Source organism: Chiroxiphia lanceolata, chromosome 15 (genome assembly GCF_009829145.1).
Source record: "Chiroxiphia lanceolata isolate bChiLan1 chromosome 15, bChiLan1.pri, whole genome shotgun sequence".
Lineage (NCBI taxonomy): Eukaryota > Metazoa > Chordata > Aves > Passeriformes > Pipridae > Chiroxiphia > Chiroxiphia lanceolata.
In genome coordinates, this window is record NC_045651.1 from 60,149 (window position 1) to 79,790 (window position 19,642).

The window sequence follows — 19,642 nt, forward strand, 5'->3', positions numbered from 1 at the left end:
GCCTTCTTGGCCACCTGGGCACACTGCTGGTTCATGTTCAGCCTCCTGTCAATCAGCACTTCCAGGTCCCTTTCTGCCTGGTTGCTCTCCAGCCACTCTGTGCCCAGCCTGTAGCGCTGCAGGGGGTTGTTGTGGCCAAAGTGCAGGAGCCGGCACTTGGCCTTGTTGAACCTCATCCCGTTGGAACCAGCCCAACTCTCCAGCCTGTCCAGGTCCCTCTGCAGAGCCCTCCTGCCTTCCAGCAGGTCAACACTCCCTCCCAACTTGGTGTCGTCTGCAAATTTGCTAATGATGGACTCAATCCCCTCATCTAAATCATTGATAAAGATAGCAAACAGAACTGGGCCCAACACTGATCCCTGGGGGACACCACTGGTGACTGACCGCCAACTGGATGCAACCCCGTTCACCAGCACTCTCTGGGCCCGGCCCTCCAGCCAGTTCCTAACCCAGCACAGAGTGCCCCTGTCCAAGCCGTGGGCTGCCAGCTTTTTCAGGAGTATATTATGGGAGACAGTGTCAAAGGCTTTGCTGAAGTCCAGATAGACTACATCTACAGCCTTCCCCTCATCCACCAGGCGGGGTCACCTGATCGTAGAAGGACATCAGATTGGTCAGACAGGACCCGCCCTTCCTAAACCCGCGCTGGCTGGGTCTGATCCCTTGTCCATCCTGTAGGTGTTGTGTGATTGCACCCAGGATGATCTGCTCCATAACCTTGCCAGGCACTGAGGTCAGACTGACAGGCCTATAATTTCCTGGGTCCTCCTTCTGGCCCTTTTTGTGGATTGGTGTGACATTTGCCAACTTCCAATCATCTGGGACCTCCCCAGTGAGCCAGGAATGTTGCTAAATGATGGAGAGCGGCTTGGTGAGCTCTTCCGCCAGCTCCCTCATCACCCTTGGGTGGATTCCATCTGGTCCCATAGACTTGTGAGGATCCAAGTGGCTCAGCAGGTCGCTGATTGTTTCCTCCCTGACTAGGGGGGGGGACTATTCAGCTTCATATTCCTATCCACATGCTCCAGAAGCCAGCTGTCCTCAGAGAGACCTGTCCTACCGTTGAAGACTGAGGTAAAGAAGGTGTTAAATACCTCAGCCTTTTCCTCATCTTTAATAACTATGTTCCCCCCATGTCCACTAAAGAATGGAGGTTTTCCTTGTCCCTCTTTTTGCTACTGATGTAGCCATTCTTAGGGTATCATTGTGGGTGATGGGAGCCCAGACTGGAGAGCTCCCATGGGCTCTATGATTTTATTAAGTTCCCTTAAGTCCTGTAGTAACCTCCATTTTCCATTTGATTTTTGTATTGTGAAGATGGGGAAGTTCCAGGGACTATCTGTTGGTACTAAATGTCCCTTTTCCAATTGTTCATCAACTAGTAAGTTTACTTGCCGCAGTTTTTCTCCCTGTAGAGGCCACTGGGATACCCAGTGTGGCTCATCTGAGAGCCATGTGAGGGCAGGAGACTACAGCTGACCAGTGGCCTCTCAACTAAATTTGACGTGGTTAGGTGAATTCCCCATTGCCCTATAATATCCCTTCCCCAAAGGGTCATTGGAATATTAAGGACGTAGGGTCTTGTAGAGGCTGTTTTACCTTCAGGGCCTTCAATCAATAGTGTGCAGGTACTTTGGAGCGGTGACTGCACTCCTTCTACCCCTTTGATGTTGATGCAGGGCTGTGTCGTGTTCCATCCCTTAGGCCAGTCACTTTCTGCAAAGATCATGACGTGTCCTGTGTCCAAAAGACCCTTAACTCGAACACACTGGCTATTGGGATACAACACAGTACAGGTTAGCATAGGGCGGTCAAGTAAAATCGACTGTGACCACTGAACTAAAGGCATTGAGTCCAAAGTGTTTCTCCCCACCTCACTGTGGGTTAGACTGGCAATCGGTGTATTTATGTCAAGCTCTATGGGTGGAAACAGAGCTTTGATGGTTACTTCTACTACTTTTGGGTTGTCTAGAGATATTGATTGGGGGACAACTGTTAAACCTGCATCAGAGGATGCGGCAGTTCCTGTTAGAATATATTGTCCAGCAGGTAACTGTAATTCATTTGTTGGTTTTAGTAGGACGGTAGCTATCATTGTCTACGGTGAGTTGGTGGGGAGATGCCAGTTCCACCCTAAGGATACTCACTCTGGTTGTCCGTCTGGGATCGAGGGGAGCAGGTGAGTGGGGTTGGCTTGTGGAGTATTTTGTGTCGTAGCACTGTCCCTGGTGCTCGGCAGTCCGTTTCCCAGCATCGAAGCCAGTTTGGGAGTAGGCCTAGGTGAAAGTAGTTTGCCATCTCTGTCGAAGAGTGACCTACTGTCATGGTTTGAGATAGCCCAAATTCCAATTCCCTAGCTCCATCCCCCCTCCCACATCTCAACCCAATGTGAGATGGGTTTTTTCCAGACAAAACACAACCAGACTCAGAATGGGGAAAGGGAATATATTACAATGACTATACAAATAAATACTACAATACATATACACACGACTACAACTATCTCTACCATGACATAAGTATTTACAATGGATCAGATCTCTTCTCCCCTCCAAATAAAGTCCAGGAGGGAAAGAAGGACAGATCCCTTCCAGTCTCTCAGGGCAGCAGCTTCTTCAGAGTAGCAGTCACTGAGCAGCAGCATCTTCTAAGGCAGCAGGCTCTCTCTGTCTCTTCTGTTTCTTGTAGCAGCTGATAACTGGATCTCTGCCAGCACACACGAGGGGGTATCCCCCTCGGCCACTCGTCTCTCCAAACGAGTGGTCTTCCGTGGACTTCGTCACCCCAGACAAGGTCGTATCACCACGTCATATCACGAAGCACAGGGGTCTTCGTGACGGTCTGGTATCTTCAGGAGATTCAAGCTCCTTGCAGGGCCTCTGTGCCCTGTCTCAGGCTGCGAGCTCTTTGTAGCTTGCAGCAAGGGAGGGCCCTCAAGGCCAACCTCCCACACTCCGTCCTGGCTGAGCTCTCAGGACATCCGAGCTTCTCAGCTCCTCTCTGCAGTGTATGTTGCACCTTCAAGGCTCTTTCAAGTAAGAGTCTATCAACTTCCTCCTTCCAGGAGGTCTCAAAGGAGTTTTGGGGGGTCTGGTATCAGTTCTTACCCCCAAGAACTCTGTAGAACTCAGCTGCTGACTCTCCTTCCCTCAGGTCTCCTTCCAGGAGTCCCTTCTCTGGTGCTGCATGTCTTGTTGCTTCTTCGGTTCAGTTCTGGCTGCTGCTTTCTCCGGCCACTGCCACGGCCACTGCCACGATGGAGAAAACATCTCCCAGCATAACTATAGGCACCTAGCCCAGCATTATGCTGTTCCAGGTCCCCACAGGCTCCAGCTGGGGCTGGGGGGCCAAAGCCCCCCCCTGTGGGGCTCAGAGCCCCTTCCTCGTGGCTCACAACATGACCACCTTCTTCTTCTCAAACTACAACTCTTCTCTTCCGGTCTGGTTGTGATATGTTTACATTTTTGCAGGAGCGCTCATTGGACAGAATTTCAAAACTTCCAGGGTTTCCACCCCTTGGGGTCTACCACTTTTCTTATCCTCTGGGGGAAAACAAGGTCCAATCCCTTTTTGCATCGGGGACACAAGCTAGGAGATACTGTAGGTGGCCTAGATTTTAGTTGAGGACAATCTTTTTTAAAATGTCCAGGTTGTTGCACTGGTGGCATGTAGCCTCCTTGTGCGCCACCAGGACTTCGGCCAGGAGGGATTTGTTATAATTTCCAGATCTCACATTATGACAGCCTTAACCATGTCCATAGGAGTGGGGTCTCTAAGAGTTCTTAGTATTTGCTGGCAATCATCATTAGATTGTTCTGTAGCCAATCTTAAAAATAGTGCATCCTGAGCTTCTGATGTTTGACTTGTTTTGCAATGGCTTTCTTTAGCCTTTCTGCAAAGTCTATGAATGGTTCTGTTGGTTTTTGTTGTACTTGTGTGTATGAAGGTGTAGGTTCAGCAGTGTCAAGCAATGGTTTGAATAGTTTGGAAGGCTAGATTTTTTGAAATGTCCAATTCATTCATAGGAATCTTGGTTTGGGTCTCATTGGAAATATAAGGTCCAACTCCGAAAGCCTATTAAAGGACTCCAAAACTGGTGTCCCTGTGTTGCTGAGGTTCGCTGGGTGTGCTGGCGAATGTGAGTTTGCCATTCGTCTAGGAAAAGTGTTCCTTGAATATTAGTGAAGAAAGCACTTATCAACTCCTTTATGTTATTTGGAGTGAATGTGTAAGCAGCAAAGAGTGAATGCAGTACCCTTATTGCATAAGGTGAGTTTACCCATATCAGTAATGGCTTGTTTTGTATCCTTCAGTACTGGGAGGGGATGGGTTCCCAGACAGGGTGATTGTTGTGATGATAAAATACAGGAAATGCTTTAACTAAATTCAAATCATCAGCTGTTGACGCTTGTTCCTTTATGTAAGACCACCTGCTCCTCTGGGCACTGGCACTGTTTGTGAACGACTGCCCTTCCAGCCAGGAAAGAAAGACATGACCCTCCATCTCTCATCTGCTGTTGCTGTGCCACTCTCAGCACTATGTGCACATCTAGAGTTTTCCAGACAGGCACCTTTGGTCAGGGAGGAATCTTCGTCTGTATTCACTTTTGGCCCTCACAAGGGTTATTTCGGCGCAGTGCTAGTGCCTGCGAATCACTGCCCTTCCAACCAGGAAAAAAGGCCTGACCCTCTGTCTCTCAGCTGCCGTTGTGCGTTACTCTTGGCACTACTTGCACAGCAAGAGCTTTCTGGGTGGACACCTTTGGTCTGGGAGAAATCTTCGCCCCTATTCAATTTTGGCCTCGGACAGCCAATTTAAGTACAGGGTTCCTGTCAATGAACGACTGCCCTTCCAGACAGGAAAGTAAGCCCTGACCCTCAGTCTCTCACATGCCTTTGTGCGTCACTCTCTGCACTACGTGCATAGCAAGAGCTTTCTGGCGGACACCTTTGGTCTGGGAGGAATCTTCGTCCGTATTCAGTTTTGGCCCTCGGATGGCTGATTTAGGCACAGGGCTCCTACCTGGAAAAGACTGCACTTAAAGCCAGGAAAAAAAGCCCTCACCCTCCATCTCTCACCTTCCGTTTGTGCAGCACTCTCAGCACTACGTGCACAACAAGACCTTTTCGGGCGAACACCTTTGGTTTGGAGGAATCTTCATCCATATGCAATTTTGGCCCTCGGACGGCTAATGTAGGAACGGGGCTCCTCCCCGTGAACGACATGCCCTTCCAGACAGGAAAAAAAGCCGTGATCCCTGTCTCTCCCCTGCCGTTGGTGCAGCACTCCGGGTACTACGTGCACAGCAAGAGCTTTCTGGATGGGCGCCTTTGGTCTGGGAGGAATCTTCGTCCCTATTCACTTTTGGACTTCGGACGGCCAGTGCGGCGCCGCTCTCCTCACCGTGAACAACTTCCCTTCCAGCCAGGAAAAAAGGCCTGACCCTCCATCTCTTACCTGCCATTGGTGCAGCACTCTTGGCACTACGTGCACAGCAAATAGCTTTCTGGGCAGCCACCTTTGGTCTGGGAGGAATCTTTGTCCGTATTCAATTTTGGCCCTCGGATGGCCGATATAGGAATGGGTCTCCTGCCAGCAAACGACTGCCCTTCCAGCTAGGAAAGAAAGACATGACCCTCCGTCTCTCACATGCCGTTGTGCGTCACTCTTGGCACTACGTGCACAGCACGAGCTTCTTGGTGGGCACCTTTGGTCTTCAAGATTCTTTGTCCCATATTCAGTTTTGACACGCACACCCTAAAATGATGCCCACCCTATGTGCCATGGGCCCCTTTGTAATGTCACTGCCTATCGCCTTATTCTGGAATGACCCCTGGAAAACAAAGAAGCCAATGCCACACAATGTCACAGTGCAGCCCCACCTCTGTGCCATCAGGGCCTTTGTGATGTAACAGCCTACCCTCTCCATCTGGAATGGCCCCTGGTAACCAAAGAACACACATCCCACTCCCTCACAGTGCAGCCCAACTCATTGGCCATGGGCCCCCTTTGTGATGTCACCAGCCTATCCTCTCCATTCAAGAATTGCACCTGTCAAACAAAGAAGACATGCCCCACAATGTCACAGTGCACCACCACCAGTGTGCCATGGTCACTTTTGTGATGTCATGGCCTATCCTCTCCATTCCGGAATCCCCTGGCAACACACGGAACCAACCCCTCACATTGCACAGAATAGCCCAAAGCAATGTGCCTTGAGCCCCTTTGTCACAGCCTAGCCTCTCCATTTAAGAATGGCCCTTGGAAAACAAATAACCAACGCCACACAATGTCACAGTGCAGTCCCACCTCTGTGCCATCAGACCCTTTGTGATGTCATGGCCTATCCTCTTAATTCCAGAATTTCCCTGGCAACCAAAGAACCATCACCTCAAACCCACAGAGTAGCCCAACCCACATAACTCGCGCCCCTTTGTGATGTCATGGTCTATCCTCTGCATTCAAGAACAGCCCTTGGAAATCAAAGAACCAATGCCCCACAGTGTCAGAGTGCAGCCCCACTGCCATGGGCCACTTTTTTTGTCACGGCCTATTCCCTCCATTCCAGAATGCCCCCAAGAAAACCAACAGACAAATGCCCCACATCCCCACAGTGCAACCCCCACCTGTCTGCCATGGGCACCTTTCTGATGTCACGAACTACCTAACGCTGGGTTATTCCCTTTGTCAGCTCCAAGAAAGGAAACCAAAATCAGTGCATGACTTTTAGCAGCACATTGGCCAAACTCAACCATTCACTGTCTCCTAAGCGCACTGAAGTCTCAAGGCCCTGGTTAGGGCCAAAGTTGCAGCCTGTGGGCTCTCACTGCATGGCACACCCGGGGATAGGGAAAGAAGAAGTTCGGTGGCATTTCTGAAAGTTACCTGGAGCCCTGCTTCTCCTTGCTACCTCCCCGACTCACCTGCAATGCTCATCTCTTTCCAAAGCCTACTGGGATGTCACTTCCAAAGAGCAGAGCCCGGCAATACCCTGCCCTTGCCCACCAGGCCAGCGGAAGAGCACCCGACCTTGTTGCTCGGCTCCTCGGCCTGTGGCTCTGCTCCTCTGGGAATACGGACAGCCACTGCAAAAACATCACAGAGGCAAAGGCACATACTGATGGATCCTCTCAGAGGGAAATGCTGTGACCCAAGTTCCCCTCTGAGGTTCCTTTACACTGACCTCTTACTGCAAGGATCTCTTCCCATTCCGCTGACACTGTCAGGTTGCGTACCACCGGGAGAAAAAACAAATGAGAAGGGATAGGCTTAGATTCACCAAAATACAGCCTGCCAGTCTAATTCAGTCTGGCAGTAAAAGGCTCACCTTGCTCGACTGCCCTCCGGTGCCGATAGTCCACCTCACCACTTGCATCCTACCTGGAAAGAAAGAACAAAAAGGCGCTCACAGAATGACCTCTGACAAGAAGTGCCTATCAGAACTGCCAAGACGGACTCACAGGTATCCTATGTGGGGAAGATTCTCCTCTCTGCCCTGCACACCCTAGAGGTGGGGTCAAAACTAAGACTCTCCACTTACCAATCCTAAGGGACTTGTTCTTTGACACCTCTTTCCCCTAAGCTCCTTTCAAAAGCCCTCCCAGCAATTCCCAAGCCTGCACCCGGCTCTCATCCCTTCTCTGGGTCAGAGCCCTCGACTTATCTTTCAGAGAGTGGACATGTCAATCCACCTGCCAAAAGCATGGCCCTTGGGCTGGCTCAGAGATTCCTGCAGTCGCACCAGGCCCTGTCCAAGGCTCTTCCATCAGGGGCTTGGCCCTAGAGGCAGGGGGAGAACCCCCCCGGGGTTGCCATTCTTCCCCAGCCCTCGTCTGGCCCAGCCTCCTGCCCCCTGCACACTCACCACTGCCATAGGCTGCACTGGGGTAGCATTTACTTCTTGGGCCTTTTCGAGCTGCCCCCATGGGGACACTTCCATTTGATGTGCCAGGCACCAGAGGCAATTCCAGCCAGTCCTGCCCATCATCCCCAGCCTGGCTCCCTGACTCCTGGTGGCCCCTGGAACCCAAGAACCAAAGGTTGACACCCACAGACTGCAGCCCCCCATCTGCATTGGGGCCCCAGGGGTTCCCTTTACCAAGCAGCCCCTGCAAATCCTTGTCAGAGAGAAAATTAGGTGACTCAATTCCTAGGTGCTTTTAGTAAAGAGGTCGAAACATTTCTTGAATAACAGAGGAGGGGGACTTTGTTCTTAGTAACATTTCCAGTTCTCCATTTGGGGGCAGGATGTCCTCTAGGCTAATGTTTTGTTCCCTTTGGAGTGAGTGCAGCCTCAGAGGGCTGAGCCCTCTCTGGCTGGGCTTGGCCTCTCCTGGAGAGACTCAGGCCTGGTTGGGCTGCCCCAGGCAGACATCGCAGGAAGAAGAGCTCAGGCCGCCTGAGTCTGGTGTCTCTGGGGCTCAACCTGCACCCAATTGCTGTGCAGGGGCTGAGTCCCACCTCTGCCTCAGGGCCTCAAGCAAAGGGCTGGCAAGGAAGATGTAATAAGTGAGTAATGATGAAATAAATAATTTGCTCATCAAATTATATCTTAAATTAATATGCTTTATAGCAATATAGTTAAAGCTTTGCTTAAGCTGAAAAATCATAAGTTGCAGAATAGTTAACCAGAATGCTGACATGACAAATTGTTATGCTTTGCTAAATGAGTATACTATATCCTGTTATTCTAAAAGTGCATTGTTCAAGTGTACTTATAAGGCAAGGAGGAGACGGATAAGGAGCAGAAGGTCAAGCACAAGGACAATAAAGAGGAACCAGAACTGCCATCTGGAAAGTCCCACATACCAAGCCTCAAGGACAGCGGACTAATCAAACTATTGGTGGAAAGTTCCTAGCAACCAGAAGCCCGCGAAAGAAGGACCAAACAGAATGGAGCCCGCGAAACTGAGTTCAATGAAGAGATGACAAGTGACTGTGGGAGGGGAAATTAATAAGGGTATAAATGTTGCTGTTTGCTTGTTGCGCTTGCGGACCGTGAGTGGAGCAGAGGTCTCCCCGGTTGCCCAGCGCGCTGTTTTGCTTATTTGCACTTTCAATAAATCTTATAATAAATTTTTAGTACTTTTCAAATTTAAATATTTTGGCTTGATTTAACTATCACAGAAGACGCCCAGGAGCCTTCGGGCCTGCCCAGCTTTCCTCCTCCCTGGGGGCTCTCAGTCCTCGCCTGACACCGTGTGGGCCCCAGGCCTTGCCAGCTCTGGGCGCACGGCCTGCCGGCACCATCCCAAAGGCCTGACCCCCCTCCTTCCCCTCTCTCCAGCCTCTCCTGCCTATTATGGCAAGGCACCACCCAAGGAAACGCCCAGTTATCAGCAATGGCACCTGTGGCACGACTGCAAGTGTTGAGTCTGCCAGGCAAGAGCAGGAGTACAGAGAGCCTGAGGGGTCAGGAGAACCGCTGGCTGGGCATCATGCTGCTTCGGGACAAGCTGACACCTCTGCACAGTCTCTGGCCGTCCCTCCCAGCCGACTTCTGCCCCTACTCTGTGCACAGGCATGGAGCACTGACAGTTTTCAGCCACCATGCTGTTCCACAAAGGCCGTGATGTCACAAGGTCCTTGCCTGGCAGCCAGGAGATGGGCAAGACAGCGCAAGGACGGAGCTTCTGAGCCACCAGTATGCTGTCCCCAAAGGCTGGGATGGCACAGAAGCCCAGAGTCCATGAGGTTGGCAGAGACTTCAGAGATCAAGCAGCGTCCAGCCTACAACCTGTCCCCAGCACGTCAAATAGACCACGGCACTAAGTGCCATGTTCAGTCTTTCCTTAAACACCTCCAGGGATGGTGACTCCATCACCTCCCTGGGCAGCCCATTTCAACAGTTAATCCCTGTTTCTGTCCAAAAATTCCTCCTCCTGTCCCTGACAAACATCCCTTGATGGGCAGATCCTCAGGTCCTCTTGTCCTATTGCCTGTTGCCTCGGAGAAGAGACTGACCCCTACTTGGCTCCACCCTCCTGTCAGGAAGCTGTGGACAGGGAGAAGGTGAGGCCCAAGCCTCCTCTTCTCTAGGCTGGAGAACCCCAGCTACCTCAGCTGCTCCTCACAGGACACGCACTCCAGACCCTTGCCCAGCTCCATTGGTTGCCCTGCTCTCCACCCACTCCAGCCCATTAATGTTCTTTCTGAATTGAGGGGCTCGGAGCTGGACACAGCACTCCAGGTGTGACCTCACCAGTGCCCAGTCCAGGGGAAGAATCGCTGCCCTGCTCCGGCTAGCCACCCTATTTCTGATACAGGCCAGCCTGCCCTTGGCCTTCTTGCCCACCTGGGCACCCGCTGGCTCAGGTTCAGCCTCTGTTGACCAGCACCCTCAGGGCCTCTCCCATGGGGACCCTTTGCAGCTACTCTGCCCCCAGCCTGGAGCTGCAGGGGGTTATTGCAGCCAGAGGCACCAAAGGCACCAAAGGCACTATTGAACATCACGCCGATGGTCTCAGCCCAGAGATCCAGCCTGTCCAGGTCCCTCTGCACAGCCTTCCTACCCTCCAGCACATCGACGCCACAAGCCAACTTGGAGTCATCTGCCAATCTGCTCATGGAAGACTCAATCCCCTCATGCAGATCTCCAATAAAAATATTAAACAGGACTGCGCCTGTTACCCAACAAGTTCTATTTCTTGACAAAGGAGCCCACGCAGCAGTGGGGAGAAACTGTTGGGAGGCGATTTAATTGCTGAAATAGACAATGGATGACAGACAAGTTCTGGGCAATGTCTGTTTGTTAGAAAAACAAATTAAAAGTTTAAGGCCTGACATACTTCTGTGGTCATAGACCTGACAGAGAAATCTATTTCTGAGACCTGGACTGCCGCGGTCCGAACGGGGGAGGGGAATGGGGCCGCAACACGGCACGGATCCCAGACACAAAGGTGGGGTGCAGGTAGAATCTTTAATCCAGCGTGCACACGGGGTTTTTATCCGGAGGGAAAGGGCCAGAACATAGGGTGGAGCAGGAGACAGACAGGCCGGGGGACAAACCGGGATTGAGCCGTGGGCAAAAAGGAGGGGGGGGAAAAGCACAGGAGGGACCAGGGGAGGAGAGGGCGAATGGGGGCTGTCTCCTGCAGCTTCTCCAGCCAGTCGGCAGAGGGGACAGAGGTGCAGGGAGGTAACACACAATGTGTAAAGTCCATTCAATCGCTGTACATATTTTCCATCTCCGGAATCGTTCCCATTCCGATTCCTGGTCCTCGACATCTCGCCCTCTGTTGTTTAAATCAGGCACAACTGAAAAGATATTTTTTGTGATGGTCTTCCTGCAGCACGCTGTGACACAGGAGATGGTTAATAACAACACAAACAGGAGAAGCAAAATTTCAAAGCAGGCTAACAGGATTTGCTTAAGCCAATTAGGTAAGTGCAGCTGTGATTCCCGATGTCCTTTGCTTGGTTCCTAGGTCGAGGAGGATGATGAAGAGGCAGGCACAGGTGTAGCGTCAGTTTGGGTAGCTGCAATCGCTCAGTGACCCTCCCTAAAAATTTGTTTGTAGTCCGATATGCCACTGTTCCATGGCATCTTGTCCCCATAACATTACCGGCACGTTCAGTATGAACGGTCGGAGAGTTGCACATCTGCCCTCCGGCCCATGAATGGTAACCACTTCCGAGCTTTGGACGGGCTGTAGGGAAGGGTAGGGCTAATATGATCCACTCTTATTACTGTGGTTTGCTGGCACTTGCTGAAAGGACGGGTGCGAAGGATGGAGCGCAGCTGTGGGGGTGTTGGTGTCATAGCGCCACCCCGGGCGCTGGTCTCCCGTTTCTCGACAGCTCACAGTCACACTGTCTAAGATCTGGCATTGAATTAAAAGTTACTTTTCTCTTTAAGTCTGGTGACTTTTTAGGAGGCAGCAGTTCTCCATAGATGTTAGTAAGAGACCTGCAATCTTTTGTCCAGTGTCTACCTTTTCCGCACCGCTTGCATGGCGTCTTTGGAAGCTCAGTCTTTGTAGTTAATTGTGGGCAGTTCTTTTTAATATGTCCTGTCTCACCACAGTGAAAACAGGTTTGTGGCCTGGCCAAAGCGTCAGCTATTAACCTCTCTTTGTGAGAATTAGACCCCACATTCTTACAGGCCTCTATCATCTCCAGGAGTGTAGGATTTAGCATTTTTAAGGCTTGTTGGTAATCCTCGTTAGCCTTTTCAATCACAAGTTTATTAAACAGAATGTCTTGGCTTTCCTTTTGCTGTACTTGCCGTGCTATAGCTTCCCTTAGCCGGGTTATAAAGTCCACAAAAGGTTCTGTTGAGCCCTGATGAATCAGGGTGAAGGAGGGTGTTTGGACATATGCATCAGCAACCTTTTTAAAGGTTTCCATTGCCAGATCTTTTGTAATATCTAGGTATTTTAAATCCACAAGAGCCTGGTTTTGTCGACTCGCGTAGTTGCCCTCTCCATACAGCATATCAATAGCATTGTTTACAGGAATACTACGCCTCTCCATCTTTTCATTGACATATTAACTATAAGACGTTTCCATTCCGCTTCAAAAACGGATGCCTGCACAGTCGATAACAGTCCATTAATTACCACTTTGATATCATAAGGTATTAAACGGTAGGCGAGAAAAAACAATTCAAAAAGTCCAACAGTACAAGGTGACCCCAAACTGTACTGTACAATCGCTTTTTTGATGTCCTTTAACATAGGATAAGACACCGGACGCCACTCAGGGACACGACCTTCCTCTAGGTAAATTGGAAAAGCTTTTAAAAACTCGGCGTCTTTAGCCTGTGTGTCTTCTGTCCGGAAAGCTTTCCAAATATCGTTGCATGGAAGAGAGGCATTTGCCATCCTGCAACTGCCGGGAGCCTCGGTAACAAAGGCTTCATGGGCGCGGCCATCTTTCCGGATGTTATCGTCGGAAGAGGCTCTGGCCCTGCCCCTTAGTTTCCGTCTACCCCGGGAGGGTGATGACGTGGGGGTAGAGGCGGCACTGGAGGGAGAGGGCGTTCTGGTGGGAGGGTCCGTGGGCGTGCGGGTGGGCGCGAAGGCAGGCTGGGGGGTGGTGCCGACGGAGTCCGCACGGGCGGGCTAGGGGACGGGACCGACGGAGCGCGCGCGAAAAGTTTGCGCGCTGTGCTGCCACGCGGCGTGCGTTCCTGCGATCTTCCCCTGCGCACTTCGGCCCCGTGCTTGTGTAAGCGCCCTTTTTCCCCCCATCACCATGTTGCCAAGACCGCGTGTTCCCTGCGCCGCTTTTTTCCCTCCCGCCGTGTTCGTTTTTCCGGGGCTTGTCTTTTGTCGGGGATTTTGAATTGGAATTTTTATATTTTCGTGGTGATTCTTGGAGATTTTCATAGGAACTCATCAACTGATGCTGTGTCATAATCAGAATCAATCTCCAGGCTATTAATGCCTCAGTAGCAATTTTGTCTCCCCTCTCTTTCGCTCTCCAGATATTGTATCCAATTTTCTCCCAGTCTTTTAGGGACATGCTGTCGGAGACCGTCTCCCCTTCCTTTTCAAGCCATTTAGCGAGGGCTTTAGCAGATTTTTGTCTAAAGGATGTCCATTTTTCAAAATAAAGTCTTTAAGCTTGCGGTACACGAATTTTGAGAGGTAGATAGCGAGAGGTCCATATTTTTGGAGTTACTTAGGCTTCTGTTAGTCTGCAGTTCGTTTTGGTTTGTTTTTTTTTTTTTTTTTGTTTGTTTGGTTTTTTTTTTGTTTTGTTTTGTTTTTGTTTTTTTTTTTAAGTTTCTGAGGGTGGGATTAGGGGTTTTCCCGGTGCTCACGTTTTCTCGGTGCGGTGGCTGCCTTGCCGTGATTCTGGAGTTCAGCCGGGAAGGACCAGCGGGACGAAAATGCCTCTCTCTGCGTCGTCTGAGCCCTCGTGGCGTATGGGAGGCTTTTTAAGATAAAAACCTCTACCTTCGCCGCACGTTGGGCGCCATATGCCGCGGTCCGAACGGGGGAGGGGAATGGGGCCGCAACACGGCACGGATCCCAGACACAAAGGTGGGGTGCAGGTAGAATCTTTAATCCAGCGTGCACACGGGGTTTTTATCCGGAGGGAAAGGGCCAGAACATAGGGTGGAGCAGGAGACAGACAGGCCGGGGGACAAACCGGGATTGAGCCGTGGGCAAAAAGGAGGGGGGGGAAAAGCACAGGAGGGATCAGGGGAGGAGAGGGCGAATGGGGGCTGTCTCCTGCCGCAGCTTCTCCAGCCAGTCGGCAGAGGGGACAGAGGTGCAGGGAGGTAACACACAATGTGTAAAGTCCATTCAATCGCTGTACATATTTTTCCATCTCCGGAATCGTTCCCATTCCGATTCCTGGTCCTCGACACTGGACACCAAGAATGCAGAATTTCTAAACCACAAAGACCCTTAAAGAAACCAGAGATGAAGACAAAACTAACACTGACAATTACTGAGACTATTCCTATCTAGGGAAAAGATAAGAACAAGAAAAATGTTGTGGACTAAGTATCATGCAAAGTGAGCAATTTATAGCCAATAGAAGAGAGAATAAGAATTCATGTAGGTAACTAGAGAACAGATAAGCCAATAGACAGGAATTTCTTTATTTTCTAAAATGTATACATAATTAAAAGTTTGGAGAACCGATGTATGTTGAAAGAATCTTAGATGATGCAGGACATATACTGCTTCAGGCCTGCTTGCACAATCCGGCCTGCGTGCCAGACGGCAGGGACCTGTGTTCTCCAGCAGCAGATGTGGTCCTTGAGCAGCAGATATCAGAAAGCTGCATAGAGGAAAACAAGGAAGGAGGTTGTTATCCAGGGTGTGAGAAACCAGAAGATGGGAGGGCCTGGAAATGTGCCTTGGCTAGTAGAGCCAATAAAGTTATAGTGTGTGAAAGTAAATGTAACCAATAGAAAGTTAGAATAGAGCGTGTGAACCCTGTAGGACCCTTGATAATGTGTGTATTTTTGGAATAAAGTTAGAGCATTGACTGTACCTCCATGAGGATGAGTCTTTGACTCTTGAGTTCCTTTTTGCATCTTCCGTTTTAGATGTACATGTGTTACAGAGCAATCCCCATGTCCCTTTAGCACTGAAAGCAAAGGTCAACTGTCGAACCTAACCATCTAATTAGAGAGTTTATTCACGGTTTTTGGTGACAGTTTCTGGGGACCCAGATGTGAAAAAGCAGCGCTGACACGGCAGACCAGAGAAATAATTGGGCCTCCAGCGTGTACCAAAGGAGTTTTGGGGAGATCTTCCAATTCCCTGGTCTGGAGAGTTCACCAGGCCTTCTTTTGTGGGGAAAAAAAAAAAAAAATAGGACATTTATTTAGGGTACTTGATCTTAAGGCATTTTGCCTGCACATAAGGCACACCAATCAGAAGGATGCAGTGTGAGGCTGAGAGGTTTCTGTCATGGTTTGCGGGCTTGGGTAAGATTGGGCGTTTTTTACGGGATGCACGTAGAATCTCAGCTTTGGGAAAGGTTGGGGAAGGTGTTAAAAGGGTAGTTTTGCCTGGGGTGTTAAACATGGGAGTGGGTCTATCTTCCCAATTCCCAACAGAAGAGATCCCAGAAAGGTCCCCTGCAGGTTGTATTTTATGGAACAGGAAAAGGCTGGGGGGCAGTGCCCTGATGCAAAAGCAACTGGTTGAATATTGTAATTCTTAGTGGATGATGTATAAGCTTAACGACCTCAAAAAATGGCCCGTTAATGGGAACTGCCTTGACGGCTCCTAGCCCCAGGCAACCCCAGCACCATCCCACCAGCCTGACCCCTCTGCCTCACCTCTCCCCAGTGTCTCCTGACTTTTTACCAAGGCAGCATCCAAGGCAAATCCCACTCAGCAGCAGAGCCAGGGCTCAGCAGCTCCAAGAAAAAACCTCCATGACCACAAGGGACTCATTGCATGCAATACCTAGGATAGGGAAAGAAGAAGTTTTGTGGCATTTCTGAAAGTTGCCTGGAGCCCTGCTTCTCCTTGCTACCTCCCCGACTCACCTGCAATGCTCATCTCTTTCCAAAGCCTACTGGGACATCACTTCCAAAGAGAAGAGGGGAATGCTTACTTGCAGAGCCCACCAGGCCAGCGGAAGAGCACCCGATCTTGTTGCTCGGCTCCTCGGCCTGTGGCTCTGCTCCTCTGGGAATATGGACGGCCACTGCAAAAACATCACAGAGGCAAAGGCACATACTGATGGATCCTCTCAGACGGAAACACTGTGACCAAAGTTCCCCTCTGAGGTTCCTTATGATTAAGCAAACTGTGATCAACAGGAGTGCTGCAGACATGGTATTTGTTCTCAGACAACTGCAAGAGAAGTGTAGGGAACAGAACAAAGATCTCTGTGTAACCTTTGTTGATCTTACAAAGGCTTTCGATACTATGAGCAGAAAAGGTCTGTGGCAGATTTTGGAATGTTTAGGTCGTCCCCCTAAGTTCCTTAAAATGATCATCCTACTTCATGAGGATCAGCATGGCCAAGTCAGATATGGCGATGCACTTTCTGAGCCCTTTCTAATGTACAGTGGTGTGAAACAAGGCTGCGTTCTTGCACCAACCCTATTCACAATCTTTTTCAGCATGATGCTCCAAAGGGCCAAGGCAGACCTCGACGAAGAAGATGGTATCTACATTCCATACTGTACTGATGGAAGCCTGTTCAACCTAAGGCAACTGAAGGCCCACACTAAGACCTTAAACCATCTTGTCCGTGAGCTGCTTTACGTTGACGCCCTTGTCATTCACACAGAAGTAGCTCTGCAGCGTTTAACATCCTGCTTTGCAGAAGCTGCTGAGCTTTTTGGGCTGGAAGTCAGCCTGAAGAAGACAGAAGTTTTCTATCAGCCTGTACCTCAGGAAGTCTTCCATCATCCCCGTATCACCATTGGTAAATCAGCTCAAATTAGTCCAGTAGTTTAATTACCTACGTAGCATCATCTTCTTGGACAGTAAGATTGACAGAGAGATAGACAACAGGCAAAGGCATATAGAGCTTTCAGAACACTCCATAAAAGAGTTTGGCAAAATAAACACTTGAAGAAAAGTACAAAGATCAGTGTTTACAGAGCCATTGTGCTGTCTACTCTCTTATATGGGTCCAAATCATGGGTCATTTACTGCCACCACCTGCGACTCCTAGAACGCTTCCATGAACGCTGTCTCCATACAATCCTAAACATCCACTGGTCAGATTATGTGACCAATACATCTGTTCTGGAACAGGCAGCAGTTACGAGTATTGAGGTTATGTTGCTGAGAACACTGGGCAGGGCACATCTCCAGGATGAAGGACCACCGCCTCCCTAAGATCATGCTCTATGGTGAACTTGCCACCAGCTGCCGCAAGAGAGGAGCCCGAAGAGGAGATACAAGGACTCCCTGAACATCTCAGCCTGGTCACATTGATCTTCATGCTGGCCTACCCTGGCCTCCAATGGGAGGTCGGGAGACACCATCTATAACGCTGGCTGCTTCCTCTGAGAACACCACATCGAAGACAAAGACAACGCAGAAAGATTGTATCTGCTGATACCATCCAAGAGTCTTTCGCTGCCTTTTGCAACCTATCTTGTCTATCTCGCATTGGCCTCTTTAGCCACCAGCACGCCTGAGCAAATGTGGGTTTCCCAAATCTTCATCACAAAGCCTGGCCATGATGACAGAATAAAGAAAGAGCGTTTCTAACTCCTGTCTGTAGTACACTATCCTGAGAATACAGGGTTAAGGTGATAGTTAAGCATGACTCATTAAATATTGACATCATCACTGCTGCAAGCATGGCAGCAAGGATGCATTTCATATATTAAACCATCAACTGCACCGAATTCACTTCCCTGTGAAATATTTCTTTAGAGCTTGTGTGTGGCTCTGCTTTTTCCACTGCTTTTAATCTCACTGACACACATTTGATAAGGGCAGACATAACAAAAGCTGTGACATGTCACTAGAGTGTTTCCTGGACTCTTGTAGCCAGAAAACCGTCAAACTGTGAACAGTGGCTAAATTTGAAGTTTGTTTTCTTTACAGAAGTTCTATGTCATTTTCAGGGATGTGGTATAGCACCCTTTTGCTTTAGACCTTGCATGTCTTCAGATCTATTCAAGAGTTTGAAAAAATATTCAGTCATATCAGTTTCATCCTAGTTGGCATTATGACATTACCAGTATATTTTAGCAAGAGTGACAAACTACCTCAAGAGAAGTCCAGGGTGGAATATCACAAGTACTGGAAATTCAACCACTCTGCAGGAAGCCTGCATGGCAAATACTGTTCTTGGCCTGGTGAAAAGGACCTATGCACTGACCTCAGCCTCAGCCTCCTGCATTGAGAAAAACTCTCTCTGGACAAACTCCAGGGAAGTAATTTTAGTTTTCCACAGGCAGATCAATGTAGTTTTCCACAGGTAGAGATGAGCCACTTGCTTGGAGTGACCTTCAAGGTGTCAAGGGCTGCTCCTGGACAAAAGTCAGAATTCTAATTCAGTTTTTGTGCACTCTGTATATGTATACCTGTACTTCAGATAAAATGTATTGTCCACTGTCATGGTTTAACCACAGCAAACAGCCAAGAACCATGCAGCCACTCGCTCGCTCCCCCACTGGCAGGATCAGGGAGAGAATCAAACTGAAAACTCATGGATTGAGATAAAGACAGTTTAATAAGGAAAGCAAAAGCAAAGCAAAACAAAGAATTAATTCCCTGCTTCCCATGGTGTTGTAGTTACAGGGGTAGGAGGTGGAGTTTTGCACTATGAGGGGGTGACCAAACTGTGTATTCTGCATCCTCTACATCACGCTTGGTTTTGCCTTGCCTGTGTTTTCCCCATTGTTTTTGTCCAGTTGGCGAGAGCGCTGGACCATTTGTTTGCCACAGTGTTTTCTTCATTTTCCCGGGCCACGTGGAGCTGGTGCAGTGGGAATGGGAACTGGTTTTGCTTTTGCCCTAGGGGTGGGGTGTCCAGGTAGCAATTTTCTTTGCCTTTGTTGGTTTTGTGGGTAAACCATTCTTTTTCCTCTATATTGTTTTGTTATTTGCAAATTTTACCTCAGTAAAATTGTAACTCTAATGTTTTTAACCTCTCACAGTCTTATTTTCTTTGTTTTCCTCCTCCACTATCATAAGGGACAGCTCAAGCAGTCTTAACTTTTCCCTGCTGAGTTTTTAAAACCAGCACGCCACGTGCAGGCAGGTATTCAGACATCTCCAGGAGACCAGGGTCCCATGCCATCACGCATAACAGTTACTTCAAAAGACAAATGCCATCACTTCAAACATCTGCCCTTCCGCTTTCTCTCCCTTATTTTATATACTGAGCATGATGTTATATGATCTGGAATATCCCTTTGGTCAGTTGGAGTCACCTGTCCCAGCTGTGTCTCCGTCCACCTTCCCATGCACCCTCAGCCTCCTTGTCTTCATGGTGGTACAGAAAAGGCCTTGGCTCTACGTAGCCACTGCTCAGGAATAACAAAAACATCTCTATTATCATCACTGTGCTCAGCACAAATCCAAAACACAGCCCCATACCAGCCACCGTGAAGAAAATTAACTCTCCCCCAGCCAAAACCAGCATATACCCAAATCTTGATCCTCTTGCACCTTTAAAAGCCCATTACAGTATGTGTGCTTTTTCATGAGTACTATTTCTTCCCCTAGATTTCTGTGTAAATAA